At 29.9% G+C, this 14,530-nt stretch overlaps 1 protein-coding gene across 2 annotated transcripts in view; it reads left to right on the top strand.

Annotated features, from left to right (window-relative positions):
- The window catches only part of LOC111418610 (epithelial splicing regulatory protein fusilli), a 123,167-nt gene that overhangs the window by 6,402 nt on the left and 102,235 nt on the right, over positions 1-14,530 (top strand). The window lies entirely within an intron of this gene.

Genomic DNA, 14,530 nt, shown 5'->3' on the forward strand with positions numbered 1-14,530 from the left:
GATCACTGGTATTTTTTTATCACTTAATACAAAAATGTTCAAATTTAAATATTTTCGTTACAAAATAAGTTATAACTCAAAAACTATAAATGATGGAAAGAAATGTTTCAAACGAAAAATATATATAATCATTCCAAAAATAATAATCCATACACAATTTTATTTCATCCTTGATTATTATTAATTAATAAGCGACAAAACACGAAAATTTCGAAATTTTACGATTTTGATATTAAAATGAGATATAAATTTAAATCCGAAACTGCTGGAATGTTTTAGATAATAAGTATTTAAATTAACCCTAAAGGCGTGATTCATAAACGATTTTCATCCTTTATTGATATTTAAAAGCTTATAAGACTCAAAATACACAAATGTTCAAGGTTACTCATTTTCAGGTGCAAACTTTCTAAATTAATCCAAAAATAATAATCTATAAACGATTTTAAACGAAAAAAATTTTTAAAACAATTGTTTGTCAATGCCTTTTTAATGAGTGTTGAAGTTGTCAATTGCAGTGACCTCGACCGCAAGTCGTTTCGGCAAGTCGTTGTTCTTTCTTCATTGAAGATGAAGCGTGGTGATCTTGGTATATAAATAATTATTAGTTAGTTATTAGCATATCAATCAGTTATCAATCATACTTTCTGATAATAAAGTTTTTTGTCGCACCAAACACATTTGAAATAAGTGTTATGCGTGGACCACGACTATAAGCATTCTGACTTTCTGAAACAAAAAAAATACTTGTGTGTTTTAATCATCGTGTCGACCATTTTTTCGTGAATTTTACTACTTAATAAGTCAATCAAATATGAAAAGAATCATTCTATAAATTTTATGATATCATCGTGGTCACCGATTTGAAAAATACAACTTTTGACTCACCTTTATCTGCTGTACTTGTTCGTGTTTCATAATATGAACTTTTAGTTATTTAAAAAAACTCTTGCAAAGGCGATTGTTGCTTCCTGGCATTAGTTCTCGCTCTTATAGTGAAGTCGTACGAGCTTCGTTGGGAGCTGCACATAGGTGCTTTATTATGGCGGTGGGCGTAAGCTTGAGTTACGTAGCCAATCTGACATCTCATTATAATAAAAAGTTGCAAAATACCATTAAATCCTTCATTGAAGATAACCACGGCAAGAAAAATCTACATCAATAAATTTAATGATAGTGCTCCTAAACGTTTGGTTAATATCTCGTTATAAATTTCATAGATTGATCTGATGAAGCTTCAGCTTTGCGCCGTTTAGACCAGCTGTTACCTCTTGCTGAACAATTTTAATGTTGAGGGTTTGCGTGTGTTGAATATTTGTGGTATAAACTTGCCCAAATTTCTTCCTTCATTACTTCCATCAAGTTTGAGTGTTGGTGAATGGATTAACCACAAAATTTAGTGATCTCGTTAATGAGCTTATCGGTAAGTTTTCTAATTCCTTCTCCACCAACTCTCTTATTATTATTGTTTAGGATGTTTGGGATAAAACGTTGTATCGAAATAATAATATGTCAAAACTGTTTAACATAGATATTCCAGCGCTAACAAAAAGATTGCTTGTGCCAGTAAATTTCTAGAAAATCCAGTAAATTTAAGATTGCGATTATGACTATTACAAGAAATTTAAGTAGTTGGATTTCATTATCCATCAAAAGAGAAGGCAAGTTACGAATACTTGGCATAAGACAATTTAAGAGTAAAGCTGTTATTTTGGTAAAATGTAAACACCCTCCTAGATGTTTGATTGGCACAACTATTGTACAGGAAAATTATATATGTAAAATTTCCGTGATAAACAGCGATGGGGCACTCATGTGGTAGGATAAAAACATTATGTATATGTGGGTCCGTAAGGACTCTAATATAATTAGTATAAAATCTTTAGATTAGGCATACGGTATTATTTTTTAAGACAGTATTTTTAGAATCTTGGAAGAAGTCATATTAGGCACCATACCCAAATAGGTTCAAAACTAGTGATTTACGAATCACACCAACATGTTTTGAAATATAATTGATGATTTCGCTACCTAAGATATCGTATTGCATTCCTCAATGTTATATTTTGGTGTGATTTCTCTTTTTATAGTCTTGTTTCTTTGCTGATCTTTGCATATCATAATAACATCGAAAACTTTATAACAAATACTTGATTGTATACTTAATATACGTAAACAGTAAGTAATCTTTATTATCATTTTGTATGAAACACGTTGCAAAAGTCAAACTCAAAATTACAAAGTTTATTCAATTATTAGAGTATCAAAGCTGATTTAATCAAAAATCAATTTTCATAAGAGATTATAATTTATTAAATATGCCAGCATTATCTTTGCTTGATGCGATGGAATTTGATATCAAACATGATTATGATAAAAAATAACATGTCATTTATAGATCATGTTGTGTCATGTAATGTTGGAATGTTATGAAAACGTGGAAAGGTTGAGTGTAGGCAATTCCAGTTACTTTTCATGCACGCTTTAAACTAATTGAAATGATTCAAATGTTCTTTAAATCTTTATTGTCACGAAACATATTCTAATATAAACTTTTAATCAAATCGCGTAACTTGAAGTGGTATTGTACTTGAACATCCACTTGTAATTTTTTTTATAAAATGGATTTAAAATGAAGATTATTCAAAATATAAATTATGGTCTCAGATTGCCAAATATCATTAGATTTTATTGAGGTACTTTGTACGTAATAAATCATAACATACTTTACATACTTAATTACAATTAATTTATTTTTTTGTTGCAATTAGTTAATCATATAGTAAATTATGATGTTGATACCTCATAATTATTTGTTATGACCAATACTTTTGATAAATTGATTTATTATAACATACATAATTATAATTCTTTGGAATAGACGGTTTTAGAATCATGACTAGAATCAGATTTTTCAATGAGAGTTAATTTTGCTTTAGAGTGTTTTTAAATTTTTTTAGTACAATTGCATTTATTTTATCTTCGATCACTTCCCCAACATCAAATTTAATTTTATCATATCAAATTTTATCGAATTATCATTTTCTTTTTTAACGATATCAAATACCTGTTTTAATCTTTTATCTGATTTACATAAATTTCTATTCCGTCTAATTGTCTTTCCAATAGACCGACACTTCTAAATCTATCCTGAAATATTACACTTTCAATTTTAATTCTAAAAGGTAATCTAATTAATTTATAAATTTTAATTGCCTTAAGCAATTCAAAATGCACGTAATTAAACGGCACAATCTAAAACTGATTAGATACACCCAATATGGAAAAAATAATTGAAATAAAGCATTTAACGGTGCGCTAATGTCATCAATAATGAGCAACCGGTAGCTCTGGATTTTCATAGCTTAGATTATATCTCTAGAATTGGAGTACTTTACATCAATCAGTGTTTTAATAAAATTTCTTGGTTATTATAATTTCACTAATTTAGCACTTAAGGTGTCCTGACATCTGATACGTAGAAATGAAAAAGTAAAACTATATTTGTTGAAAAATTATTGTTTCATCTTGATGATGGATTTATGTGGTTGCGCCATACTACAGCAAAAAGCACATCTCGGTTAGCCATTAATGGAGCAAGAGTCATATTTTCACTGAATTTTGTTCCGCTCCTGTTTTAGTTAACTTAATTGTAGCTTTCATTTTTCCTTTTTTGGTACAGTATAAATGCATTTATAGGAGATACATCAATAAAATAAAAAAAATATTTTATGTCACTTTTTTGACTATCGATAGACCTCCCAGAGCATATTATATTCATTCTGTCGGCATATTTCATTTACTTTCACCAATTCAGGACACGAAACATCTTCTACTTAGCCAACTTTTTTTATGGGAAATGAATTTACACTACGTCATGGCTTTGAGAATTGCTACTATATTTCCTTTGAGACTGTAATTTTAAGAAAATCTACGAATTGACATAGTAGAAAATATGATCGAAAGTTTCCAATCCTCTCTTTAGAAATGTGTGAAATTGTCTATCAAATTTTTTGATATTCAAATTCAGTTTGAGCCTTCTTGTAACCAGATTAATGTCAACGTTTTTAGACAATAGATATAATATTATTGTCACTTTTAATATATAATAAATAATATTATTTTTCAATGAACTAGGTACCTCTAGGTGTTTATTTTTATTAAAGTTATCTTTATTTTTATATCTCTCTTTGATTTCAAAGTCAAATGTACTACTCATAATTAATTCTTTCTAATTTAGCAAACCCATTGATAATTGATATGTCTAACATTACTTGGATCCACCATGTGTTATGATTCCTTAAACAAACTACTTCTTCTGTCATACTACTTAGCCATTTATTCACAGAAAGTTATCGATCCATGGCCTCCAAGACTCCACACTGTCCATGATGTCACTCCTCCAGTTTCTGGGCCTAAACATATTCTTGGCGTTCCTGTTCGTCTGGGCCTTCCCCTAAGGATTGCTCCTTGCATTCTCCTGTTAAGTAGTTGCTTCGGTATTCATCCCTCCTACATCCTGACCATATTGCAAGCTCTGGGCATTTCCTCCTTGTAGTAGTTGTAGAGTTTTTGGTTATATCTTGTTCTCCATATCGACACTGCCAAGCCAAAACGGCATAAATAACATTTACTTGATTTCCCAGAAAACACAAAAGATTTTCATCACGTCGTACTCAAATAGGCATCTGCGCAAATTTAAAGCCAATGTTATAGGAATTGAAGTTCGTTTGCACGCAGATATGGACGCAGATTTAAAAATCCTGTTCAACGATGCAGCTAAGTAAAAAGTGACCATTTTGGCGTTTTTGTCGTTTTGGCTTGGCAGCAACGATGTTTTATTACCATATATTGAGTCTATGTTGTATATAAATTTCTGAGTATATGTCATTATAGACTTTAAATAGTATATAGCTTTATAGATTCGAAACTTTATGTTCCTATGTATATCCTTAGAGTTGATTATATGGGATATTGTATAGTTGATTATTGTGATAGTAAGCTTTGTTGGCCACCAATATTACATTCAAAGATATATGAATTATGGGACCATTATGCCAGTTCTCAGTTCCACCGGGTTAACCACGTTTTCAATTAGCGTGTTAGTTGGTACTTTGATTTGTAATTTCAGTGTTCATTTTTGCGGGCTTTGTGATATAATATCATAAAATTGTCAGCAATATTATATACAGCAGCAATATTTGATAATAAAGACCAGTTAGTAAAATGTGAAATGTCATGAACGAATCTTAACTTAAACATAAGCCAAGTAATCACTGCGAGAGTGTTAAAGATTCATTTCATTCGAAAAGTTTACAGCCTCTTTAATCAAGATGAAAATGATTAAAACAAACTTGCGAAGATTCGACCTTGCGAGTTTGCTGGATTTATGGGTTTATCAACACCATATAAAAATTGTAAGAAAGTTGTATGTTATTAAAATTTTTTTTCTCCAAAATCGTTTGGAATCGAGAAATGACATTTTTAGGGTTGCAAGAGTATGTTGGAGGTTAGATTATACCAATCTTCAAGTTTTCTGGATGAACACATTTTTTAACAATAATAATTAAACATTATTGATTACAATTTGAGGTTTTTCTTAATCATCAAAGATAATCATTCTTTTCTCCGAAACGAATTAGATTTGAAAATTAAAACATTTTTAGGGTTACAAAAAATTGTTTGAGGATGGGTTGTACCAAATTTTAACTTTTTAGATTGAACTGTTTTTTTTAGAAAATTAATTAAACAAAAGTTAAGAAAATAATGTTTAACCTACTCTTTTTGGGGTTGTAAAATAATGTTTGAGGATACATCGTTTAATTTATTTACATTATCATAAAATTTTTTACTTCAATTTAACGGTTTTTTAAAATAAGATTAAGAAAAAAAATGTTCTTTGAATAATCGTCTCATTGAAACTTTGAAATAATCTTTCAATAATTAGAGATAAGTAATTGATAACCATAACAAATTCTATAAAAAAATAATAAAGAGAAATCCAATGTTTCTTCATGAATAACGTTTCCTGTAAATTTTGCTTAAGTATTTACATTACTTAATTGATACTTATCGTTTGGTACACGCAATAATTCCAAAGATAAACCGGACACGGATTATATCTACAGATTAATAGATACACGGATATCGACATCCTGAGAGGAAATCGAATTTTATCGCTTCTATCTTTAAGCGACTTTGTATCGTTAACGTTTTGCATCGTACAATTTTGTACGAACAGATTCTCTTCTTTTTCTTTAAGATTTCTAACGTTGTAGTGAGTTTTTAATACTCAAAATGCAGACACGTATCTAAATTTTCAATACACACCTGTTTTACAAAATGATACCATGAAAAAAGTCATTTTTAATAAAGAGAATATCAACAAAAGGGAACCGTGATGTAGAATTTTCAATTAATAAATTCCAAAGCATGATTCGTTTGTAATGGACGTTATAACCAAAACAGTCTCTCTGAAAAAAAAAACTGTTGAATAAGGTAAATATCAAGAAGAAAAGAATTATAAACACGGTATATACATATTCAACGAAGTTGAGTTTCTCCCCGAAATTGCGGCTTTAGAACGAGCTCGTTCTAAATATATTCTTTACGGTCGTTTTCACACATTTTTTTTCAAATTGAAAAAGGCGTTTTGTTGGTAGAAAATTGGAAACGCAAACTATCCGGCTGTGATGGAATTTCCTCTGGTGTGATGAGGCGGTAGGAAATCACTTGGCAGCCAGTTGATACAACACTGCGTTGTAACTGGAACGTATATAGTAACAATGGTGGTCAGCTACACTTTCACTATTTCTACATTTTTGCAGCTACTGTTATATCCGGACAGGAAGTCGATACTTCGAATACAAATTCCGGTTCTTTCTAAAAGTATCTATAATTAACGGGTCGAATGATTCACAAAGATACAAAGTACAATATTGAATTAAAATAAATCGAAGGAGAGGTTACATCTCGTGCGAGCATTGAAATTGAACGAATTTTAAATGGGAGATTTCAATGCGGTTTCTTTCGCTTATTTACAACCTTCCTAGAATTTGCAAGTGATTAAGCACTCCTTAGATCAAATAAAACATTTTCGAATTTTATTATGTGTAATTTCGAAAGGTGTTAAATCAAACTTCGTCGTAAGCTTCTGTCGTATTTTTAGGTATATTTTTTCTTGCGATCACAACTTCTTGTTCAAGGTTAAATAATCGTCTCCTTTCGGTGCAACGGTGTGCATACGAAAACCGATATATGTAGGTACTTAGATACATCGATATATAAAAGAAAAGAAAATTTAGATTTTCCATGCGGTGGTTGCGAAAAGGTTAGATTATATTTAGAACGTGATTCATTGTGCAACTATTTTTTTCTAAATTGCTGTTCAAAAGAAGTGAGTAGAATACCCTTCTCTTCTTTATTACCAACTTTTATAAGCTTTGGTTGGTTTTTGGATTCATCCAAAACCTATCATTTAGATTTGGATCAAAAAATTTTGTTACGGTCTGGTGGACGAAGGGGAAATAAAAACGATAATGACCACCGGAAGTTCGCCTTAAAATTTATAACATCAAATCGTTACATAATTTTGAATTACAATTTTTACCTTTAATTTGTGTAATAATATTTTTTTAATAATGATAGGATATGAATTTATTGTATAGGTTTAAATGAAATTAAGTAATTTATTTTTAGTATGTAACTTGATTGGAATTTTGCTTTAAACAAGTCAAAATAAAATTGTTCGCGTCGTAGTAATGAAAGTAGGTGTGTTACAGTTAAAGTTACTGTTAGGAATTGGACAAGAACGCGAACGGGTTTATTTGCTTACCTGCTTTCTTTTCCTTGATTCTTTTTTTATGTCAATACGTCTACGTTCAGCTTTAATAGGACTAATATACATAAATATTCGACATGTTATTAATTTATTAATTTTTTAATAAGTTCATTATTATCAACGTCATATTTAATACTACGTTGTTTATCAACACTCAACCTATTTTATGCTATCTGAGAGGTCAATTTAAGTTAAGTGACTTTTAAGTATATCATTCAAGAGGATTCTAAATAATTTATATAAAAATATACACTATTTACTATTTAGTGCTTAGTAGTAGAAAAAGTTTAAGATTCGTCTTAGGTAATATAGAAATACCAAAGTTTATATAAGTAATTTTAAAGTTATTAAGAAATAGAAACGACTTTGAACGTTCTGTATCTCCAAAACGTCATTAGTGTAAAAGCATTTAGAGTTTTTATGTCTTGGTGCGCAGGTTGTTCATCGCTCAAGGGCATCTAATTGAAATTTTAATTGGCCGCAAAATAATTCAATAAATAAAATATTTTTACAAGTAATTGAGTTAATGGTCTAACTATTTACGATTTAACATCGAAAAATCTAATAATTAAAAGATTAAAAAGATGGTTTTTGTTTAAATTACAATATAATGCTGTTTCTAATTACTAAAAAAATAAGCATAAATTTAAAAATTCTTTAAATCAATCAGTTCCTAAAAACCTGCAACATTTGAAACAACTTCAAACCGCCCCAAATTACCATTTTTGGTTGAGTCCTAAGATAACACGAAATAAAAATGTTATAAATAGATTTATAAAAATGTACGGAATGAAAGAAAAGAAGTTAGGGTCATTAAAATAACATTAAAGATAACATGAAAATATTCTAAAATGATTTGAAATTCTTGAAGGTAATATCTACAAGGAAAGTTAACATAAATATGTAACAATGTTAATTAAATGTAATTGGTGCACGAAAAATAAAATTATTGCTCATTTACGATAGGCCCATTTCGAGATTCCAAAAACTTTGGAAAAGAAAAACGAGCTATCTAAAACATTAGATTTGTTACAAATTCTGTGATACTGTTTGTGAAATCAAATGCGTGATGTTATAGTTTACAAAATCAAAACTAGTAGCAATCTGTTTCTCAACCATTAGTGTTGGTCAATTAAATCAATTAAAAAAATTAATTCAATCAAATTATGGCTGTTAAAAGTGTTGACCGTTTACCATCAAACATTTTTTTAATCGACTTCCAACTTCTACAGATATGACGTGCATAAGCTGTTCATCATCGATTGGTTTTAAGACGTGTATCTCAATCTTGCAACTCTTTTTTGCAAATGACCTTATCCTGCAAATGATCCAATAAATAATAATCTAATTATATCAGATTAGGCTAGCACGCTATTTCTACCAACATATTGATCATCCTACATTGTGTTTAGATGACATGGTGACTCCGGAAGAATATGCTGGAGCATCATATAATTGACAGTTTTTTATAGTTTTTACTAAAGTTATAGGGGGGTAAGCAAACTTCGTAGCTTTTAAACATCACTGCTATCTCATGCGCCAACGTACCTTTTGGCACGAAATAGAAATAATTATCTGTACGGTGCCGCCTAGGACCATATAAACTTCTGCTCATATAAACCTGATATACCATTTCCCTCCTTCACAAGAAGTAATCATACACCAAAGTATTCCAAGGTTCCTTCTATACAATCTCGTAAATAATGCTCTTGATTTAGGTTTCGGATCCACACACAATAATATAGAAACTTGTAAAGTCGCTTTTTGTATCAGTTTATTATCCATATCATGTTACCGTCTACGCGAATAATTTTTACCCATTACATATCATAATCTCATTACTAGTGGTCAACTCATACGGAATCTTGTGGCAAACAGAATGTTGAGCACTTTGAAAATATATTGAGAATATATGTTTCAGAATAAATAATAGTCATAGTAGAGTCTGCCTCCTATCCACAATAAATTATTATTTTTACTGTATAAAATATTTCCTGTAGACTAACAAAGTCGCGCCACCTAAACCCATTTATCTATTGCTATTGCTATTAAGACAGTCATGACTCAAAACTCGGATTATGGTCCTGCTTCTGCGTCTAATGTGTTGGTGTAAGCATCTTATTCTTAAAATATTACCTACCCGTTATTGAAGTATATTCAAAATCAAGATAATGTAGATCGTCAAGAAGAATTTGCAGCGAAATGAAAATATTTGCCATAGATTTGAAGACAGTTGTGAAGACAGAAAGAAATGTTTAAGAATGTTAATATCTTCATGGATATTAAATGAACTAACGAAATTAAATTCAAATTCAAAAATATGAGATAATAAATAAGATTGTGGCTGCTATCTTCATGTTTTATTCCTAATAGATTTTCAGCTTTGAATTTTAGTTAGGAACTTAGCTTCCCCTCACTTTTTATGACCCCCATAACTATACTAATTGGAACAAAGTGGATTTAGATGGAGTTTAAGCACCGAACGAGAGTTGGATTGCGACTTGGAAGATGCTTAGAGTAGTGTTCTTTGAGAATGGGCACCAATTTTTATAATTCAGAGCAATAACGTTCGCCATCCTCATCTTTTATCCAAAATCCAGCTTTTCATAATTGTGTTAACCATGCATTTTGTCAAATATATTGCACATTCAGGCAGGTTTTAACACATATCACCATTCTCTTGTTAAAAAGTGTAAATTTCTTGAAGTAGCGCGATTATACGGTGTAAGATAATCATTTTCGATTATGAAGTTTTCAAAGACTCTAAAAAAGACTTGACGTTTTCAATACTGCTCTGCAGAATACAAGGTCTTCACCAAATTATAATCTTTGTTACTGGCAGTAACATCATTAAATACTTAATTTTTTTTTTAAGAGTTATTAGATATAATTTTCCCGACTTTGCAAAATCTTAACAAAATTGATGACAAAATAACAAAACTGTATGCGCAAAACTGTATCTTTACAAAAATGAATCCAAGTGCATGGTTTTTTTATTCCACAATCATAAAATTCATTAGAGACAATAAAAATTGAGAAATTTTTCTTAGAATCTACAGAAAGTTCTTATTAAATCAACAGAAGAAAGGTCATCTGAGTGCCATGATTGGAGGGTCGATACAGAATAACTTCTGAATCAGCAGTTGAATTTGGGTCTATTAGGAATTTTTGGAATATTAAGTAACTATTTTGTGCATATATCATTTCGATCTTGGGGGATATAAAATATTCAAATATTTTGTTTACATAGAACTGCTTTTTTTACATACTACATAACTGAAATAATTTCATGCTATCGGTGATTGCTCAAGCAAAATACTTGAAAATTTATTTTGACATATAATTAAGTGGCAACCTATGCTCTGTCGACATTCTTATTTGATTAAAATCTTTCCATTTATTTGGACTTTACGAAAGTACAAACTGACACATTGAAACAAAGCGCTTTTTCTCAAATATTTACTCTTCAATTGTTATTTAGGAACTAAAATATTTTACGTAGTAAGCTTAAAAGATACACATTATCACTACATACTATTTTACTCTCTTCGATGCTAGGAGCGTACGTTTCTTGGGACACTCCTTGGGATTCCTTTTTAACATATATAAAGTTAAAAAAACGTTAAAAAGCAACCATCCCAATCAAGATGAAGAGTATTTGCGATCAATTCGCAGGTTGGATTGCAGTCCTTTTTGTAAAATTAGTAATGAGTATTTAGTAATTATTTAGTTTATTCTACTTTGAAGTTTCTAATTAATATTTAGTGTTTTTATAGTGTTTTTTTATTTTACAAAATAGTAAAATAACTTCTTTCATTTTTCATATAATAATTACAATTAATTAACATTGTATTATATTTTTATTTTAACTATACCCTTTAAATATTGTTTTAAAGAATTTTAAGTAATTTTAGAATATTTTCTTGTTATATTTAACGGAATATTAATGACCGCAAATTCACTTCTCTCATTCTTCACATTTTTATAAATCTATTCATATTTAATTCTTATTTTCTATTTATTTTATATTTTAGAGATTCGTAATTGAAGAATTTGTTTTTATTTCTATTTTTACTGTGTGTTAGAGTAATTATAAAGTAGAAAAGGTTTCTTTCATACCTTTTTTTAATAAACAGTAAGAGAGTTTTGTTGTATTCATTCAATGTTATTTCCGTTTTTCATATACTTCTAATATTAACGTATATTCCCATATATTACATTGTTAACCAATATCTTAATTTTATTACGTTGCATATTACAGACTCTTTAATTTATTTACCAAATCTGATATCATCAAATTTGACTACAATTTTATGGAACAATAATTTAGATTTTAATACACCAATGTCACAAGGTTTCACTTTTTAATCATTTAATTATATCTCTTTTTCATATTTAAGCATCACGTCACTCACCAAAAATTATCACCCTTGGATCATTGATAACATCAACATTATAAGATCTTAGTATCTCCTTAAATCCGGATGATTAATGATATTTAGTTTGTGGCAAATAGTCAAATCATTAAAAGAATTTTAATTTGTCTAAAATTGTTTGTAAAATGATGAAACTTATTAAAATAGCATGGTATCTTGCCCCATAATGAAAACATTAAAACCCAATCACTTTCACTTGGATCCTTTTTCATTAATGTATCAAATCACTTTAACTACGAATTTCGGCAAAAAGATAACTTATTAAATAAATTAATATGTAAATCTTCATACTTAAAGTTTTAAACATAAAACTTTGAAGCCGTCGTTTTCCTCAGATTTGGACTTCTCGTAGACTAATTTAGCACAAAGAAAAAGCGCAGAGCAGTTTGACTTTCTTATGTTGAGTAAGAAAAGAACGTTCCAATGATCCTACATTGGTTATTATTGTTGTTTTCCTCCACTTTTCTATGACTTTTAATACTGTTTATCATAACACTAGAAAGCTATTCTTTTCTTAATGTTCTCGCGGTAGCTGTACTACTTTTGAAGTTGCCATTAATTAACTTGAATTCTTACGAAGCTAACATCGAAATTGTTCATTTTGTGCTCTATTTAATCTATCTGTTGATCTGAACGATGACTACTAAAAACCACGTTCATTATTTATTCTGATGTTGTTTCGGACTACTTCTTGAACATATCTGCTTAGGATTGTATAAGTGGTGATGTAAATAGACTTATATCTCGTGCATCTCAATTTTTCCTTAACATCAACGTATCTCGCATATTCTCGACTGAATTAAATGACTTAATGTTATGAATTTGTATGCTACGCGTTTTTTCCACCAAGTTATCGTTCATTACATCAATATTTCACAACTTCATCCAATTTTTTAAGCGCTTTCTATAACATTTTTTATTCTTTTTTAATTCTTCAGCGTGTTTCTTCAAAATTACACAATGTGTATGATTAAATCAATTCGCTAAGTTATCTTGATTCTTTGGCAATTAGGATAGACTCGGTTCCATTTGGTGAAATTATTTATTTGTTATTGTCAATATCTTATTTTGAACAGGTGAATATGAACATCATCGGCTCGACAATCCATTGTGGATTCTGCTCGTTCCAAAAGTTTCTTCCATTGTTCCTGGTCTCTAGCAATCTGTCAATTTGGATATCATCAGGGTCTTAAGATCATCCTCGACACTATCTGTCCAACGAGCACAAGGGCGGCATCTATTTCTTCTTCTTTCCGATTTACCTGTCGTGATTTTCTTGTGGACTTCCGAATCTGGCATATTCTTATGGTTTTAATTATATCGGGGTCGTCGTAAATGCGATATAGCTCATAATTATATCTTCTGCGTCACTGGCCCTGTTCCATCACAGGTTTGAAAATATTTCTACGAACCTAACGTTCAAAGGTACACAAAACTATCACCTTGTCCGAAAAAGTATTCGCCTAACTGAATTGTCCAAACAGTCCCTTGGCAGGTCTTTAGTGGCATACTTTGTCTTCTCCTTGTTAACAGTCAGGTCGATTTTATTTGCAGCTTGTTCCAGTGCGATACAGAATTCCTCCACGTCTCTTTTACTGCGACCCACAATATTAATATCATTGCTGTATCCCAGCATCTATAAAAGATCGTGTTGCCAGTTCTTATTCCAATTTCGCGGATTGCTTTTTCAAGATGGTGTGTGTTGATGTTATGTTCAAGGGTCTTCTCCGAAGTTTGCCGTTATGACTGAATTTAGTTGATGGTAGACCTTCTGGAGGCTGAAATCTATTGTATAGTATATGCCCAGTATTTTGTGTGGTGGGCATATTATTTCACATCGCCATTCTTGATGCATTTCTTCCTTCTCACACATCAACTTGATAAGGCTATACAACTTATCTCCAACCATCATATTCATATTTAAAAAATTAAATTAAAAAATTGATGATAGTTAATAAAATAATTACTAAAACAGAAAATAAATTCATATTATTATAGAACTAATATTTTCAAATAATTTTCTTTGTTCAGTGTTTTTATGTCTTTTCTAAAGAACCACTGTACATCATAACACCTAGCCTAATATTTACCCGTCCTCACAAATACTGTATCGATGCTATTATTTGTATAGTTTCTATCACCATTATAAGAATGGCTATAAACTATCTGTTTTTCATAAGACCCATCATAATTGTTTTCTTTCATAACAGTATGATTTTTGTAGATTTATTTGTCACTTTATAATTCACGATGT

This window comes from Onthophagus taurus, chromosome 7 (genome assembly GCF_036711975.1).
Source record: "Onthophagus taurus isolate NC chromosome 7, IU_Otau_3.0, whole genome shotgun sequence".
Lineage (NCBI taxonomy): Eukaryota > Metazoa > Arthropoda > Insecta > Coleoptera > Scarabaeidae > Onthophagus > Onthophagus taurus.